Source organism: Podarcis cretensis (assembly GCF_951804945.1).
Source record: "Podarcis cretensis genome assembly, chromosome: 17".
In the NCBI taxonomy this organism is placed as follows: Eukaryota; Metazoa; Chordata; class Lepidosauria; order Squamata; family Lacertidae; genus Podarcis; species Podarcis cretensis.
Genome location: NC_137187.1, coordinates 1,475,899 through 1,491,562, shown reverse-complemented (window position 1 = coordinate 1,491,562; position 15,664 = coordinate 1,475,899). Strand labels below are relative to the sequence as shown.

At 44.2% G+C, this 15,664-nt stretch overlaps 1 protein-coding gene across 10 annotated transcripts in view; it reads left to right on the top strand.

Moving 5' to 3' along the window:
* Window positions 1-15,664, top strand: part of ADGRL3 (adhesion G protein-coupled receptor L3) — a 563,586-nt gene that overhangs the window by 364,035 nt on the left and 183,887 nt on the right. The window lies entirely within an intron of this gene.

Genomic DNA, 15,664 nt, shown 5'->3' with positions numbered 1-15,664 from the left:
GGGGTAAATGTACCGTATTTTTTGCTCTATAAGACTCACTTTTTCCCCTCCTAAAAAGTAAGGGGAAATGTGTGTGCGTCTTATGGAGCGAAAAATACGGTGATTCTTGGTTGCAGTTCCTCTCCCTTTCATTCAAAATCAGGAAGTGGCAGAAGAAGTCGAGATGAATAAAGGCAGCGACAGCCTCTCCACCTCCACAAGTCTGTTTTGCTTTTGTTTTTTAAATGACAATACACCTTTTTTAAAAAAACACCTCCGTTAAAGTAGTGAGAAACAAAGGAAAGAGTAAGGAGGTTGTAAATCGTGGGAAGCTTTTCATATTTGAGATACTTGGAAGAAGGCGAAGAGAAAAATACAGGCAAAATGAACTTTGCTAAATCTTAGCCTCAGTCTCCCCCTTCAGTCAAGAATCCGGTTATTATTTTGGGGCTTGTTTGGGATCTGTTATCACTGGCATTATTGACCTCACTTATGAGGTGTTCAAATCTCCACTGTACAAGGCTCCTTATTATGTGTAAATGTTTGTATTCCACAAAGGGGTGGTTCTTATTTTTCCTGGTCTGTATAAGGTGATATGGACTTTATTTGCACTGGTACAGTTTTTGTGCTGATTGATTTTCGTTTTGATTCCATTCCTATTTTATTGGTTTTGACTGTGTGAACCACCAAGAGGACCTGGTTAATTGGATGGCATATAAATGACAAAAATAAATGCATGTTTTGAGCAGCTGGTAGGAATTCTTCTGGAGGCTGCAGTTTCATTTGTTGTTTACAGGGGACTTAAATGCTACTTTTGGCAGTGATTAATTGGTGGTCTCCCTGTGACTCTTGGATTCATGTGGAATGATTAATCTTGCCTTTTGTCACCAGGCAAGTCACAGGATCAACATGTTGATAGGTATGGTTTTAGGCTTTTGCCATTGGTTTATAAGCATAATTAGTAAGCCTTGAATTGTCAGCCCCCCAGGGAACGCCAGAGAGTTCTATATCTTTGTATCCAGTTGTGAAGCAGTCTGCTTGATTGCCTTGTGTCTCTTTAGATTGACCTCATTTTAATGCCAAGTTTTGAAACGGATTCGCAGCCAGGATCACCAAACATCTATTACTGGGTTGCTCTTTGGACTAACTGTGTTGCAACTAGAGGAGAAAATGGGTGGTGAGAATGTCTTAAATATTGCAGGAAGCAGGTGGATGAGATGATGGTTATTATTATTATTATTATTATTATTATTATTATTACTACTACTACTACTACTACCCTGCTCATCTGGGTGGGTTTCCCTAGCCACTCTGGGGGGCTCCCAACAGAATATTAAAAAAATGACAAAACATCAAACATTAAAAACTTCCCTAAACAGGGCTGCCTTCAGGTGTCTTCTAAAAGTCAGATAGTTGTTTATTTCCTTGACATCTGCTGGGAGGGCGTTCCACAGGGTGGGGGCCACTACCGAGAAGGCCCTCTGCCTTGTTCCCTGTAACTTCACTTCTCACAGTGAGGGAACCGCCAGAAGGCCCTCGGAGCTGGACCTCAGTGTCCGGGCAGAACGATGGGGGTGGAGATGTTCCTTCAGGAATACTCGGCTGAGGCCGTTTAGGGCTTTAAAGGTCAGCACCAACCCTGAATTGTGCTTGGAAACGTACTAGGACCCCATATTAGTGCCAATGTAGCTAATATGCTTCAAGCAGAGGATTTATTTTGGATCTCAGAAGGTATTTGGATTTGGTAGAGGATCTTTTGAGCTTCCACCACCTACTGCCTCTGTGCTCAAGGCTCCTTGGAGCAGGGGAAGAAAGTTCTATGTTTTTATATTGTTGTAAACCACTGTGATATATTTTTATGATACAGCGAGAATACAAATATATATATTTAAAATAAATAGCAAGTAAACAAACAAGCAATAGGTGGCCCTAAAGCCTTGCAGAGATCTCAGCTGGAACACTTACTAAAGTTCAACCTGTTTCAGACCAGGGATCAATTGTTCCATTGATGCAGTCACACGATTTGCTTCTGGAAATTACTTATTTGTAACGCAGCTACTGGTTTGGGGGGGGGGGAGAATGAGTTTAAGCAATTCTTCAGGGATATATACAGTGGTGCCTCGCAAGATGAAAAGAATCCGTTCCGCGATTCTCTTCGTCTAGCGGTTTTTTCGTCTTGCGAAGCAAGCCCATTGACGGCTTAGCGGATTAGCGCTATTATCCTGTCATGGGGTCGTCTGCTTTGGAGCGGGGGCCTGGTAGGAATTTTGTCCATCTGGCTGATTGGCTGGGGCCATTTGGTTTTTGCCTACTGCGTAGCAAATCGTCATAACTTGTAAGGTTCGCGGTTAGGCATTGGTTTATGGTTTGGTTGGTTGAGGGGCATGGATTGGCTGTGCCTGCCCCTCTAATGCTGCTGCTGCAAGGGATTCCGTTAAAGGAATTGGGAGCTAACTATTGCTTGTCCACTCTGTCAAGGGGGCTCGGGCCATAGCAATGAGCTCCTGGTTGCATTTGGGGTGAGGGCAGGTTCCCTGCTCCGCGTAACCCCCAAGTGTATTCCCCCATTCTGACTTTCGCATCGTGCGGAATGTCAGTCTGTCCCACATGGTGGGGGCAGATAGTCGCAACCAATGCCTACGCAACCACTCACAAATTTGTATTTTAATAAAGTTGTGGTCAAAATTATGCCAAAAATCTTAAACAAAAATTTCTGTGTCATGTGTGAGTTATTGGGGTGGACCTGGGGACCTCGACACGCAACAGAAATCGCACGATGGCGGGAAGCCCCATTAGCTAAAGTGGTGTCTCAGGTTAAGAACGGTTTCAGGTTAAGAACAGACCTCCGGAACGAATTAAGTGCATAACCAGAGATACCACTGTACCCCAAGAAAGACTCTCATTGCCTCCGTCATAGCTTCAGCAAGCTTTGTTCCAAAGCAGCAGTCAGTCACAGCTCCCGGTCATGCAGTGCAGCCTCCTCCAGCCAGAGCCAAGATAGTATGGTGGAACCTCAGGTTAAAGACACTTCAGGTTACAGACGCTTCAGGTTACAGACTCCGCTAACCAAGAAATAGTACCTCGGGTTAAGAGCTTTGCTTCAGGATGAGAACAGAAATTGTGCTCCGGTGGTGCGGCGGCAGCAGGAGGCCCCATTAGCTAACGTGGTGCTTCAGGTTAAGAACAGTTTCAGGTTAAGAACGGACCTCCAGAACGAATTAAGTTCTTAACCCGAGGTGCCACTGTACAGTCATACCTCTTGTTATGTTTGCTTCAGGTTAAGTCTTTTCAGGTTGCGTCCCGTGGCAACCCGGAAGTACCGGAAAGGGTTACTTCCAGGTTTCGCCACTCGCGCTTGCGCAGATGCTCAAAATGATGTCACATGCATGCACAGAAGCGGCGGATTGCGACCCGCAGACGCGGGTTCCGTTCTGCTCATGTTGCGAACGGGGCTCCGGAACGGATCCTGTTCGCAACCAGAGGTACCACTGGACTGACATCTGCGGGGGGCACAGAGTTCTAGCCTGTCCAGCAGCTCATGGAGGTCTGGCCTTTGTCATCCTTCTTCCCAGTGCACCTCTCCAAAAACCCAAGCCTTCTGCACGATGACACTTTTTCCTATCACCTGACACCCCTCCCTGTCACCTTGGCAGCACCTTGTTTTCTGCAGACCTGAGACCCTTCCTTGATGCTCTATAATCACCAGCAATCAGTAGCTTTGTCTGTGAATGGCTTTGCTCTTAACTGGTTTGCATAAGCCAGCCCACGGATTTCTTGTCTGGTACAGTTTTTCAATCATAGAATTGAGTTGGAAGGGCCCACCTGCAATGCACGAATCTTTTGACAAATGTGGGACTTGAACCCTGTTGGGGGGTCTCCCTCTTCCAAAAAACTCACTCTCTCTCTCTCTCTCTCTCACACACACACACACACACCAAAAGGCTTGTCTTTTGGGGGTAGGGTAAAGCTAAATTAACCTTCTGGCAGCTTGCCATGATAAATTCAGTCATGGCCTTCAAAATGATATATTGGATTTGGCCTAAGTTTGATTTGCAGAGAACTTTAACTTTGTTGAGAACTCAACAAATGCACTCTGCAATTTCAGCCAGACTGGGAATGATGAGGCAAGAAGCAACATGGCCTTGCACGGGAGTCACAACTTGCATTAAGTATTTAAAAAAAGGATGTACAATGGTATAATCTATTCTGTATCTCAGGGGCTGCCCTACTCTTGGCAAAATTACTGTTTTCCTTCTACCATTTAAACTAGTATTACTGAATATGACATACGGTATGTTGTTCATTTTGTAGGCAAAAATGGGATTCTCCTGAAAAGCTGATATATTCCCACAAAAGAATTTTATTTTTTTTAAATAAAAAATAACGCCCCTCAGAAATTGCATCTGTATATGTGCAGACGTATGGATTTTTCTAGTAGGTTCCCGTACTTACCTGGGCAGTTTCCTGGATGCTCACCTTCCAGCGCCAGAGGAGGCTTGGTTTTATTGAATAATTTGTGTGTATAAAAAGGTAAAGGACCCCTGACCATTAGGTCCAGTCGTGACTGACTCTGGGGTTGCGGCGCTCATCTCACCTTATTGGTCGAGGGAGCCGGCGTACAGCTTCCGGGTCATGTGGCCAGCATGACTAAGCTGCTTCTGGCGAACCAGAGCAGCGCACGGAAACGCCGTTTACCTTCCCGCCGGAGCAGTACCTATTTATCTACTTGCACTTTGACGTGCTTTCGAACTGCTAGGTTGGCAGGAGCAGGGACTGAGCAACGGGAGCTCACCCAGTCACGGGGATTCGAACCGCCAACCTTCTGATCGGCAAGTCCTAGGCTCTGTGGTTTAACCCACAGCGCCACCCGCGTCCCTAATTTGTGTGTATAGATGCCTCCAATAATACCCCGTGATGAGAGAACCTTGAGGTCTTGTTTACAGATGATACCCAAGGCTAACAGGTCTAATGCTGAACGATCACTTCGTACCCCTTTGCAGAAGATCGTTGCAGAAGTGCTTCTCAGGTCTTCCACTTAGTAACACTCTTTAACCATCTCCAGAAGATTACAATTTCCTGCGTGGTATTGGACTTTGGGGGCATGAACCCTCTGCAGGTCCACCTGTTCGCCTACCACTTGGGCGTCAGTTATATTTGCGGTTCGTCCACTACTCACCACTATGTCAGGCTTCCTCAGTCCTTATCTTTGTGAGCTGTCATTCTGTTGTGTCACCCACCTGTGCTTTATTTGGAGCAGACGTTTATTTGGGCTTTTTGGAGTGTTTTAAGGGTGATATAATTTGAATAGTCTCCATTTCTGTCTTCTTTGTGTGTGACCCCTCCGCACAATTCCTATGTATTCTCAAAAATCAACCTACAATATTTTTCTCTTTATAAGCCTAAGTTGTGAACTTTGAAAATTCAGGAAAGTGTTATAATCTGTAGGTTTTCTTTGTCACAGTTCTGTAATTTTCCTGTCTTACTAACGCTCTTAATGTGCAGATAATTTCAATTTGTTTCACTGAAATGTATTTCAAATCTGATACTGGAGTCTCTGAGACTGTCAGTTAAAAAGAAAGAAAGAATTTAACCTAGTAGTATCACCATCCCAAATGAGAAAATATCACCAATATAATGTCATGATTTCAAAACATAAGGATTATCTCTAGGGGAAATAAAACTTCAAAGACTCCTGTATGTTAATTTGCCTCTGCTGGTGCCGTTACAAAGCCCTTAGCTTTAGCATCAATCCCTTTTAATCTGCCTGTAAAAATGAACAGTGGGAAAAAACACAATTTCAACACAGGGCAAGATTAGCCAGTTCCGTTAGAAAGTACATAAGAGGGTGCAAGGTGTCCAGCCATTTTTCCAGTGACCTCTTAATCATTTCCAGACCCTCTCATTGTGGAAGGCAAGTAGAAAAAAAGAGCACCCTTCAGATGTAACCAGCGCTGTATCCCTTACTAAAACAATGGAGGTTATTGATTTTCACAAAACCATTGAGTTGGCCATCTCAATGCAAGCCGTTGTCAAAGTGGTGGGAACCGTATTTTCCCGTCTATAAGACACCCCCATGTATAAGATACCCCCTATTTTGGGGGACTCAGATTTAAGAAAATGGGTGGAGATGGCCCAGTGTATAAGACACCCCCTAATTTTTGACATTATTTTTTTTAGGGGGGAAACCTAGTCTTATACATGGAAAAATACGGTATGTCATTGCACCTCCAAACTGAGGCTGTGCAAGGGAAGCTGAGAAGCAAAAGAAGCAACAAGTTGGACGGTGGCCTTGTAGCAGAATAAAACAAACAAACGTTTGTGTCTTTTCTGTCTCTGGCTCCCAATGGCAACCATTTCCCGCATGCCAAAGAAAGCTTGTCTCAGCTTCCTGTAGAATTAATATGTTTACGAATAAGCACTAGCAATCCCATAAAATAGTGTCAATGGTATGTTTGCTTGACTAGAAATAGGTTTAAACTGGTGTTTAATAGCGCAACTAATAAGTGCAACTAATCTTTTTAAATATTCTTAATTAATGGGAAGTACTGAAATAGAGTCAACATTAATTGTGAGTGCTGATTCAGCATCCGGCTTTCTTAAGTGATTTACAGGATTCACTAGGTTTCCGTACGGAGCAGTGGCTTGAAGTAATTACCTTGTAATGTATGATGACACTAATGTGCTAGTAAACTAGTGGAGTTTACACACAGCTTACGTGCTAGCATCATTGCACAGAAAGACACGGAAGATGCATTGCAGGCATAAATAATGCAGGTAAACATCAGTTGTAGTGAATCTTCACAAACTTCCCCCCCCCTTTTTTTAAGCAGCAGTTACGTGTAAATCCCCCAACAGGAACAGTTCTTTTTTTATATTGGTGGAACATGCTGTCATTTAATGAGAGAACAAATGGGGAGTAAGGATAGGAAGAGAAAACTTCCTGTTTCACAGAAAATTGAATCAAGGGGTAAAGAGGTTTTCCAGCTTGGGGTGATTTCCATGTTACCCACCACTATCAGTAACAATTTGACCTCTTTGAGAAAGCCTTGATCCTGGGTGTCCATAGAGATTGATAGAAGGGTTAATGGTGGATCAAGCAGAATTGGTCTCCTGCACTATATCTGAGCTATCTCCAAATGCACGTCTCTCTCCCACGAGGGAAGAGAAATTCACGATTCTACAGAGTGTGGGGGAGATTATTCTTGGTGTGGAGCTCTACTGGAGTGAAATGGCATCTATTCAGTAGCTTCAGAAATGACCGACAGATTACCTCAAATCCATTGGGTTAGGTTGAAAAACGAAATTAAGAACTGCGTTTATGTAACGGTTTTATATAGGAATGCTAGCTGTGAAATAACAAATTCTGAAAACGGTCATCCATTACAAGGCTGTTTAAATGCTTTTTTTGAGCTGGCACTATCTTCATTTAATTATGGGGCCTGAGAGACTCTTTGGATCAAAGTTGGGGATGGTGCGGTTGCTGAATGAAGGAAGAGAGAGAAGGGAGATTTACTCCTGCAAAATTACCCGATGTTCTACAGCATATCCTTGAGGATCCTGACCAAACCTGTAAAGTAATCATCTCCTTCTTCAGGCCTTGGAAAGTTTGTTTGTTCTTCTTTAAACACGTAGGATAATATTTCCCAGGGCTGCTTATGTGTCTGGAGGAATGTGTAAGATCTTTGGGGATTGTAACTGTCAAGAACATCCCTTGCTGTTTCTTAAACGTCAGTGTAGATGATGCCTTACTGAACTGGGTAATCAAAATGACAATTCTCGCAAGTTCTACCCTTTTGCTATTTGAATTCTGAACGTTACCAGGAGATTAAAAGAGTTATGATCGAGTATGTGAGGCCTCAGACGAGTGTGCTTTAGAATCAGAAAAACCATCTGTTAACTTTTTATTCTGTTTTACTTCTCTGGCATCTTTAATGTAGCTCTTGTTGGACTACAACTCCCATTGTCCAGTGGCGGAGCGTGGCAGGGCACAGGAGCAATTGCCCCTGGAGCAAAATTTAGGGACGCAAAATTTCAACGCCCAGTGCTGCCTCAATACAGCTGTGTGATTCTGTCACTGGGCTCCCCTGAAAATGGCTTCTGCATGCAAACCAGGAAGTGACCTCTGCAGACAATGGAATGACTCTTTCCTTATCTCTGCAGTCGCGATGTTCCGGGTGACGTGGACACTGCTAGGCAGTTGAATGCGCATGCATGCTCTGTCCGTTTCCCTCCATCCCACCACCTCTCTGTGCAGCCCTGGGTACTGACAACCCATGGTACGCCACTGTGATCATCCCTGACTATTGGTCAGGCTGGTTGAGGAGTTTGGGTCCAACATCATTTGTTGAACATCATGCTTTTCTGGGGGGTGGGGTAGACTTATGGAAGATAAGGTACATGGAAAAGGGGGTAAAGGGACCCCTGACCATTAGGTCCAGTCGTGGCCGACTCTGGGGTTGCGGCGCTCATCTCACTTTACTGGCCAAGGGAGCCAGCGTACAGCTTCCGGGTCATGTGGCCAGCATGACTAAGCCGCTTCTGGCGAACCAGAGCAGCGCACGGAAACGCCGTTTACCTTCCCGCCGCAGTGGTACCTATTTATCTACTTGCACTTTGACGTGCTTTTGAACTGCTAGGTTGGCAGAAGCAGGGACCAAGCAACGGGAGCTCACCCCGTCGCTGGGATTTGAACCGCCGACCTTCTGATCGGCAAGCCCTAGGCTCTGTGGTTTAACCCACAGCGCCACCCGCATCCCTTAGAAGATAGGGTGTGCCCGCTAAAAGCTGGAAAACTCAAGAACTACCCACACTGGAAGAATGGCAGATGCAACTGATAGACTATATGGAACTGGCGGAGATGACGGGCAGAATCCGAGACCTGGGAGAAGAACTGGTGGAGGAAGACTGGAAGAAATTCAAGGACTATTTACAAAAACATTGTAAATTGTATGACTGTTAAGAAAGATGTAAGATTAGTAAAAACATGGCTTCAACAAACTAGTTATAAAGAATATAAATTTAAATTCAATTGGAAGATGAAAAGATAAATTTGGGATAAGTAATATTTTATGATTAAGCTTCAATAAGAGTATGTTAAACCCCAAAATTTGAGACATTAAATATTGGAAAAATTATATTATATGAATTACATCAAGTTAATAATTTGCTGGTAAAATTTATGTTTAGAAAGCAGGAACAAGAGATGTGAGGAAGTCCAAAGTTGAGAATGAAATGTGGATAATGGAAAATATTATGTTATTATGTATGTTTTTTATTGGTTATACAAAATTTAATAAATATTATTATAAAAAAAAAGAAGAAGATAGGGTGTGCCAAAAAGCACCAAACTGGTTGTGATAAAAGGTCCCCTAAGCCTATGTAGAATGCCGTTCTTACAGGTTTTTTAAATTCTTGCTACTGTGTATTTTTTCATGATCAAGGACTGAGGGAACTGTTCTCTGCTGTCTGCATTTTACTTCAGCATTAAGGTACAGTTGAAGATCGCAACTCTTGGACTAGGAATACATATTAACCTAGATTGCAAAGATTTGCTTATTATTATTTTTTCTTGAGTTACGAAACTTAGTCACTCACTTAAGGTATCCCAATTGTTATGTTTAATTGTTTGCTGTTTATCCTGAAGTAGGAATGAAATTTGAGATGTTGTCTTGCTCTGGTCATTTTTGGTGCATTCCACTTCACAGTTCTTTTTCTTTTTATAGTTTTGATGCTCCTTTGTCCTTATATGCTTCACCTGAGCAATATTCAATAATTGTTTTTGAAAAATTTGATGTCTGCTTTGTAACATGCGTTCCGGCCTTGTAATCAATGCCATGTTTTGGTTTACATAATTCTACTTATCTGACTGCACACATAAAAGTGTCTGTGTGTGTGTGTGTTATAGTGCACTCAGTTTAACAGAAAGTATCTGTGACAGAAGTGTCTCTCACCAAATGTAAATTAAGAACTGTGAAAAAGACTATGAATTAAATGGGGAGACAGTAGTTGTACTGCTCCTTGTTTATCTGTTTACTGTGTAACAAAAAAAAAACCATAAGGAGGAGGAGATATAGTTGAATACCTCAATACCTCAATGTGAGTACAGTGGTACCTCGGGTTACATACACCTCAAGTTACATACGCTTCAGGTTACAGACTCTGCTAACCCAGAAATAGTGCTTTAGGTTAAGAACTTTGCTTCAGGATGAGAACAGAAATTGGGCTCCGGCGGTGCAGCGGCAGCAGGAGGCCCCATTAGCTAAAGTGGTGCTTCAGGTTAAGAACAGTTTCAGGTTAAGAACGGACCTCCAGAACGAATTAAGTACTTAACCTGAGGTACCACTGTACTATGTAAAGGTAAAGGGACCCCTGACCATTAGGTCCAGTCGTGGCCGACTCTGGGGTTGCGGTGCTCATCTCGCTTTATTGGCCGAGGGAGCTGGTGTACAGCTTCCGGGTCATGTGGCCAGTATGACTAAGCCGCTTCTGGCGAACCAGAGCAGCGCACGGAAACGCCGTTTACCTTCCCTCCAGAGTGCTACCTATTTATCTACTTGCACTTTGACGTGCTTTTGAACTGCTAGGTTGGCAGGAGCAGGGACTGAGCAACGGGAGCTCACCCCGCCGCGGGGATTCGAACCGCCGACCTTCTGATCAGCAAGTCCTAGGCTCAGTGGTTTAGACCACAGTTCCACCCATGTCTCACCCTCAACGTTACCATGGTTAATAGTATTGAAAGCTATTAAGAAGCTGCATAAAGGTAAAGTGGACCCCTGACCATTAGGTCCAGTCGTGACCAACTCTGGGGTTGCGGCGCTCATCTCGCTTTATTGGCCGAGGGAGCCGGCGTACAGCTTCCAGGTCATGTGGCCAGCATGACTATGCCGCTTCTGGCAAATGCCGTTTACCTTCCTGTCGGAGTGGTACCTATTTATCTACTTGCACTTTGACGTGTTTTCAAGCTGCTAGGTTGGCAGGAGCTGGGACCGAGCAACGGGAGTTCACCCCGTTGCGGGGATTCGAACCGACGACCTTCTGATCGGCAAGTCCTAGGCTCTGTGGTTTAACCCACAGCACCACCCGCTATACTAGGTCTCCGTTAATGCCTTAAAAACAGAGGAGTATCTCCGTTCCCTTTGCCCTTGGCAAGGAGCTATTTTGGCTGAGAGACCATGGACCAGAAACTCAAAAAGTTTGCATTTCATCACCTTTTCTGCTCCACCAGTGACTTCCTCTGCAGCCATCTGGGTGGGTCTGCTGTGCTCCGCCTCCCCTCCTCCATCACCTCCTCTGTTGGTCTGTCTATCTGCCTCCCTCCCTGCACTTGTTGCTTTCCCTTCTTCTTCCTCCTCCTTTCCTTTTTCCTCCTCCTGCAACTCTCCTGGCTCTCTCAATACCTTGCCGGGCGCTCCCCTCACATCACCAGCTGACTGGGGAGGGGACCCTGCAGGGCTGCTGCAACTGCCCGCGTCAGCAACTAGATTCCTTCACTGAGGAGGCCAGAGGAGCCTGCACGCCTCACCTTGCTGCCCAGACATAGCTGTCAACCGTCCCTTATTTGGCGGGAAAGTCCCTTATCCCAGTGCTGTGTCCCACTGCTGTCTCTTATTGATGATTTCCCTTATATTTCCCGGGTTTCAAAGGAAGCAGCTCCTCTCCCTCCCTCCCTCCCTCCCTGCCGGCCAGGGAGGAGGGAGGCTCCAACTGTGTTGCTTGGCTGCGTTGCTCACCCAATAAGGAGTCTAAGAATGACTGGGGGGTGGAGCTTGCATGCCTTGTGCCGATCAAATCGGCCGCGTTGCCTGGGGACTCGCCTTTGCTCAGCGCTTCCTAGCGGAGAGGTGACGGTGGTTTTCCTTGCTGCATCCCCTTTGCCGGGTTGCTGCGCTATGGGAACCACTGCTTGAGGCTTCGCTTGGCTGCTGGCTGGGCTTTCTGCCTTTGGCTCGGAGGGGCTCAGAAGTTGAACATACTGTGCTTGGAAAATCCCTTATTTTGGCTGCTGATCCCTTATTTTCGAGGCTGCTGGTCCCTTATTTTCAAATCTGTAAGTTGACAGCTATGCGCCCAGAGCGTGTGAATGAGCAGGCAGGCTCCTAGCCACTCCAAGCCACAGTGGAGAGGCATGGTTTTTGTGTTCCCTGGGCCTGCGCCCTGGCAGGCACCAACCTAGCCAACACCTAGGTAAGCCGATGCTTAAAAACACCACTTGTAAAGTTGTTATGCTGATGATCATGGAATTCTGGCCTGTTTTCCTTTGTCAAAGGAATGCCTTGCCTTCATAGCCCTTGCAATCTGTTATCAGGCTTTGCTCCTTCATGGACTGCTACCTATTGCAACTAGGAGATGGATCCGTGAGCCCTGCTGTCCTTTCCCCGCACACTGCAACTGGAGGACCCACCATCACTTGCAAGAAAGAAAGAAAGCATTTCTGAACTCAAGCCCAGAGAACTTTCCTGGCAATTCTTAATGGATATGCAGTACTGAGTTCTACTAATCTCTTCTTGCAGACTGGATTCTCTGAGCTTTATTCTTGCCAAAATAGGTTCCAGCAGTTGCATAACAAAATCTTGCCTTGTTTAATAAACAATCAGCCCATCAATTCGTGTCCTAATAAAGAAGTTGGAAGAAAATATGTTTTCCCTTTATGGACTGAAACAGGGCAAGGGGAGAGTCTTGATTTGTTCAAATCTATATATCCTTTGAGTTTATGGGTAACAATTAGTTCCTGTTTCGCTTTTGATTTCACAAGGCACTGAAACACTACAAAGCATTAGCATGCAACCTTTAGGGCTTAATCTTCTGCCACGACTTTAGAAAGTAATGTTAGTATCATGCAGCCAGTGGAGACGAAAGTAAATCGGCAGGATGAGAGCGATGCTGGTGTTGCCTCCCCTCCCCAGAACACTGCCAAAAGTCCGTCCCCCCCCCCCCCCCGTGAGGAAAAGCTCCACCAGCCCAAGTCCTCTGAAAATGGGTTGTAGTGCAGATGTAGGGCTGGTAGTGCCTAAACCCTGTAATGACACTGGCCCCAGACTGGTATAAGAAATTCTCCTCCCATAGAAGTCAATGTGAGCGGTATACAAATGTAATAGATAATCATGGGGCTGTATCTCTGGCCTCTGGTCCTGAATACTTGGTATTCACAAGGATGATAGTGGGCAGCTATGGAGAAAGGGCTCTTTGCTCAACAGGAGAGCCCTCTGCACTGAAAAGAGTCACTCTGAAGAGCCAGATGAGCCACCCTGGGATTTTGAGAAACAAGCCTGTGGCATAATAAGAGGTACCTGGATTTTTGGTTTTGCTTGGTTTTCCCCCCTCCTAACCTACGTGCACATTCATGCTGGTGTTGTTGTTTAGTCGTTTAGTCGTGTCCGCCTCTTTGTGACCCCCCTGGACCAGAGCACACCAGGCACTTCTGTCTTCCACTGTCTCCCTCATGCTGGTAGCTTTGAGAACACTGTCCCACCATCTCGTCCTCTGTCGCCCCCTTCTCCTTGTGCCCTCCATCTTTCCCAACATCAGGGTCTTTTCCAGGGAGTCTTCTCTTCTCATGAGGTGGCCAAAGTCTTGGAGCCTCAGCTTCATGATCTGTCCTTCCAGTGAGCACTCAGGGCTGATTTCCTTCAGAATGGATCCATCTTATGTATAGTATTATTCAAGAAATAACAATGAAGAAATTAATTTAAAATGCCCTCATTAAAGGAAGTAATGTTTCTGTTACCAATCCAGACAGATGGCATAACTTGTCTATTGTCTTTGTTTCAAATGATTTGCCAACTTGAGTGTTATATGTAAGTAGATGGGACATATTGTAATAACAGGCTGCTTTATTACTCCTCCCTCCAAAAATGTATTATTTAAAACAAACAAATGTACAAAAGCACTTCCTCAGTTTCATCAGTATATATTGATCATCCAAGACATGTATATATGCACCTAGTTTACACAGGTTTTCTTTGTCACCTCTCTCTATATATATTCCTTTTATAACTGTAATGCTTTCTACTCTAACTCTCCTTTTTCCCTTATGTTGCTGAAATAATAAATTCACCCTTTGTATACTTCACTTTTGCTTGTATTTCATACATATCTATAGGCAGCTTCTGGTGGCTCATTTAATTCTGAAACATTGGCTGAGTTCATGCATCACATTGAGTCATAGTAATGGTGGCAGTCTTTGCTTTTACAGTTACACCAATGAAGTGTTTTGCACCTGCCGCTTTGAAAGATATGCTTTCACTTGTTTAAGGAAGGAAGTCCTGTTTGTTCTCTTTGGTTGGGAAGACTGAAGTGGTTGTGGAATATTTTAACTTTAAATAAATCAATGCACCTTTTTGGAGCAATGGCTCCAAACTACAAGAAAGAAGATTCCACCTAAACATTAGGAAGAACTTCCTGACAGTAAGAGCTGTTTGACAGTGGAATTTGCTGCCAAGGAGTGTGGTGGAGTCTCCTTCTTTGGAGGTCTTTAAGCAGAGGCTTGACAACCATATGTCAGGAGTGCTCTGATGGTGTTTCCTGCTTGGCAGGGGGTTGGACTCGATGGCCCTTGTGGTCTCTTCCAACTCTAGGATTCTATGATTCTACTATTTCCAGCTGAGGTTATCACAAGTAGAACTTCTAATTTTCTTATGTAGTACAGGTAATTGCTAGTTTCCGGAAAAGCAGCAACAAAATAATGCCACATGAAAATGTGCTCCCTGGTCCGTTCTGGTCTGGCAGCCAGGTGATGGTTCTACACGCTCGAAACCAGGCATTGTATAAATCAGTTTGGATACAGTTCTCCTAAAGTAAATGTAGAGCCAACAAACATTTGAATGAGCAGATGGACAAAGCTGAAGACAAGCTGTTAAATTAATAAACGTGTGGTAGTCCTTAATCAGAAGAGTGGTCCATTTTCACATTTACTCCAGATGATTTGTGTGGCCTGTCATGATTGCACCTGGTAGATGGGCAATGTGCAAATGCCTGCCATTATAACTGCATTATGTTGGATATAATCATATGTAACAACATGTCAAGTAGATAATTTATACTCCCCCTGCCCACCCCAGAGGAAAACTTCACACACACAACAGATAGGGTATTAATGCTCTGATCTTATACTTTCTCCGTTTGAATGGTACAATTTTGCTAACTTGCTATCAGTTCTTTCCATGATGGCAGAAAGGCATATTAATCTATATATGTGTCAAATCTCTAGGTCAGAGGTGAGGAACCTGTGTCCCTTCAGAGGTTGTTGGACTCCACCAGTCCCAGCAGGCATGGCCAACAGTCAGAAATCATGGGAGATGGAGCAACAAAAATGGGAAGACCACAAGTTCCTCATCCCTGCATTGGATGAGTTAATTGGTTGGAATGACCAAAGAATTTTTGGAACATTTTTATCAACGACTCAGAAATGGGGGGGGGGGACATGTAAATCAAGTGAAAATTAACAACAGCACAAATCAGACAGAATCAATAAAACTATTTTCAGTACCTTCATAATTATCCGTGGCCTCACATTGGTTCCAAACCCCAACTTGCCATGAACCGCTTGAAAACCACCGAAGGATTTTTCTGCCTGAAATATCAATTGTAATGTGGTGTGATTTTCCATTGTATTTTTATCGCTTCTTTTATTTCTTATATATTCATTTATTTATTATATATTGCATTTTTTATTGTATTACAATTCGAA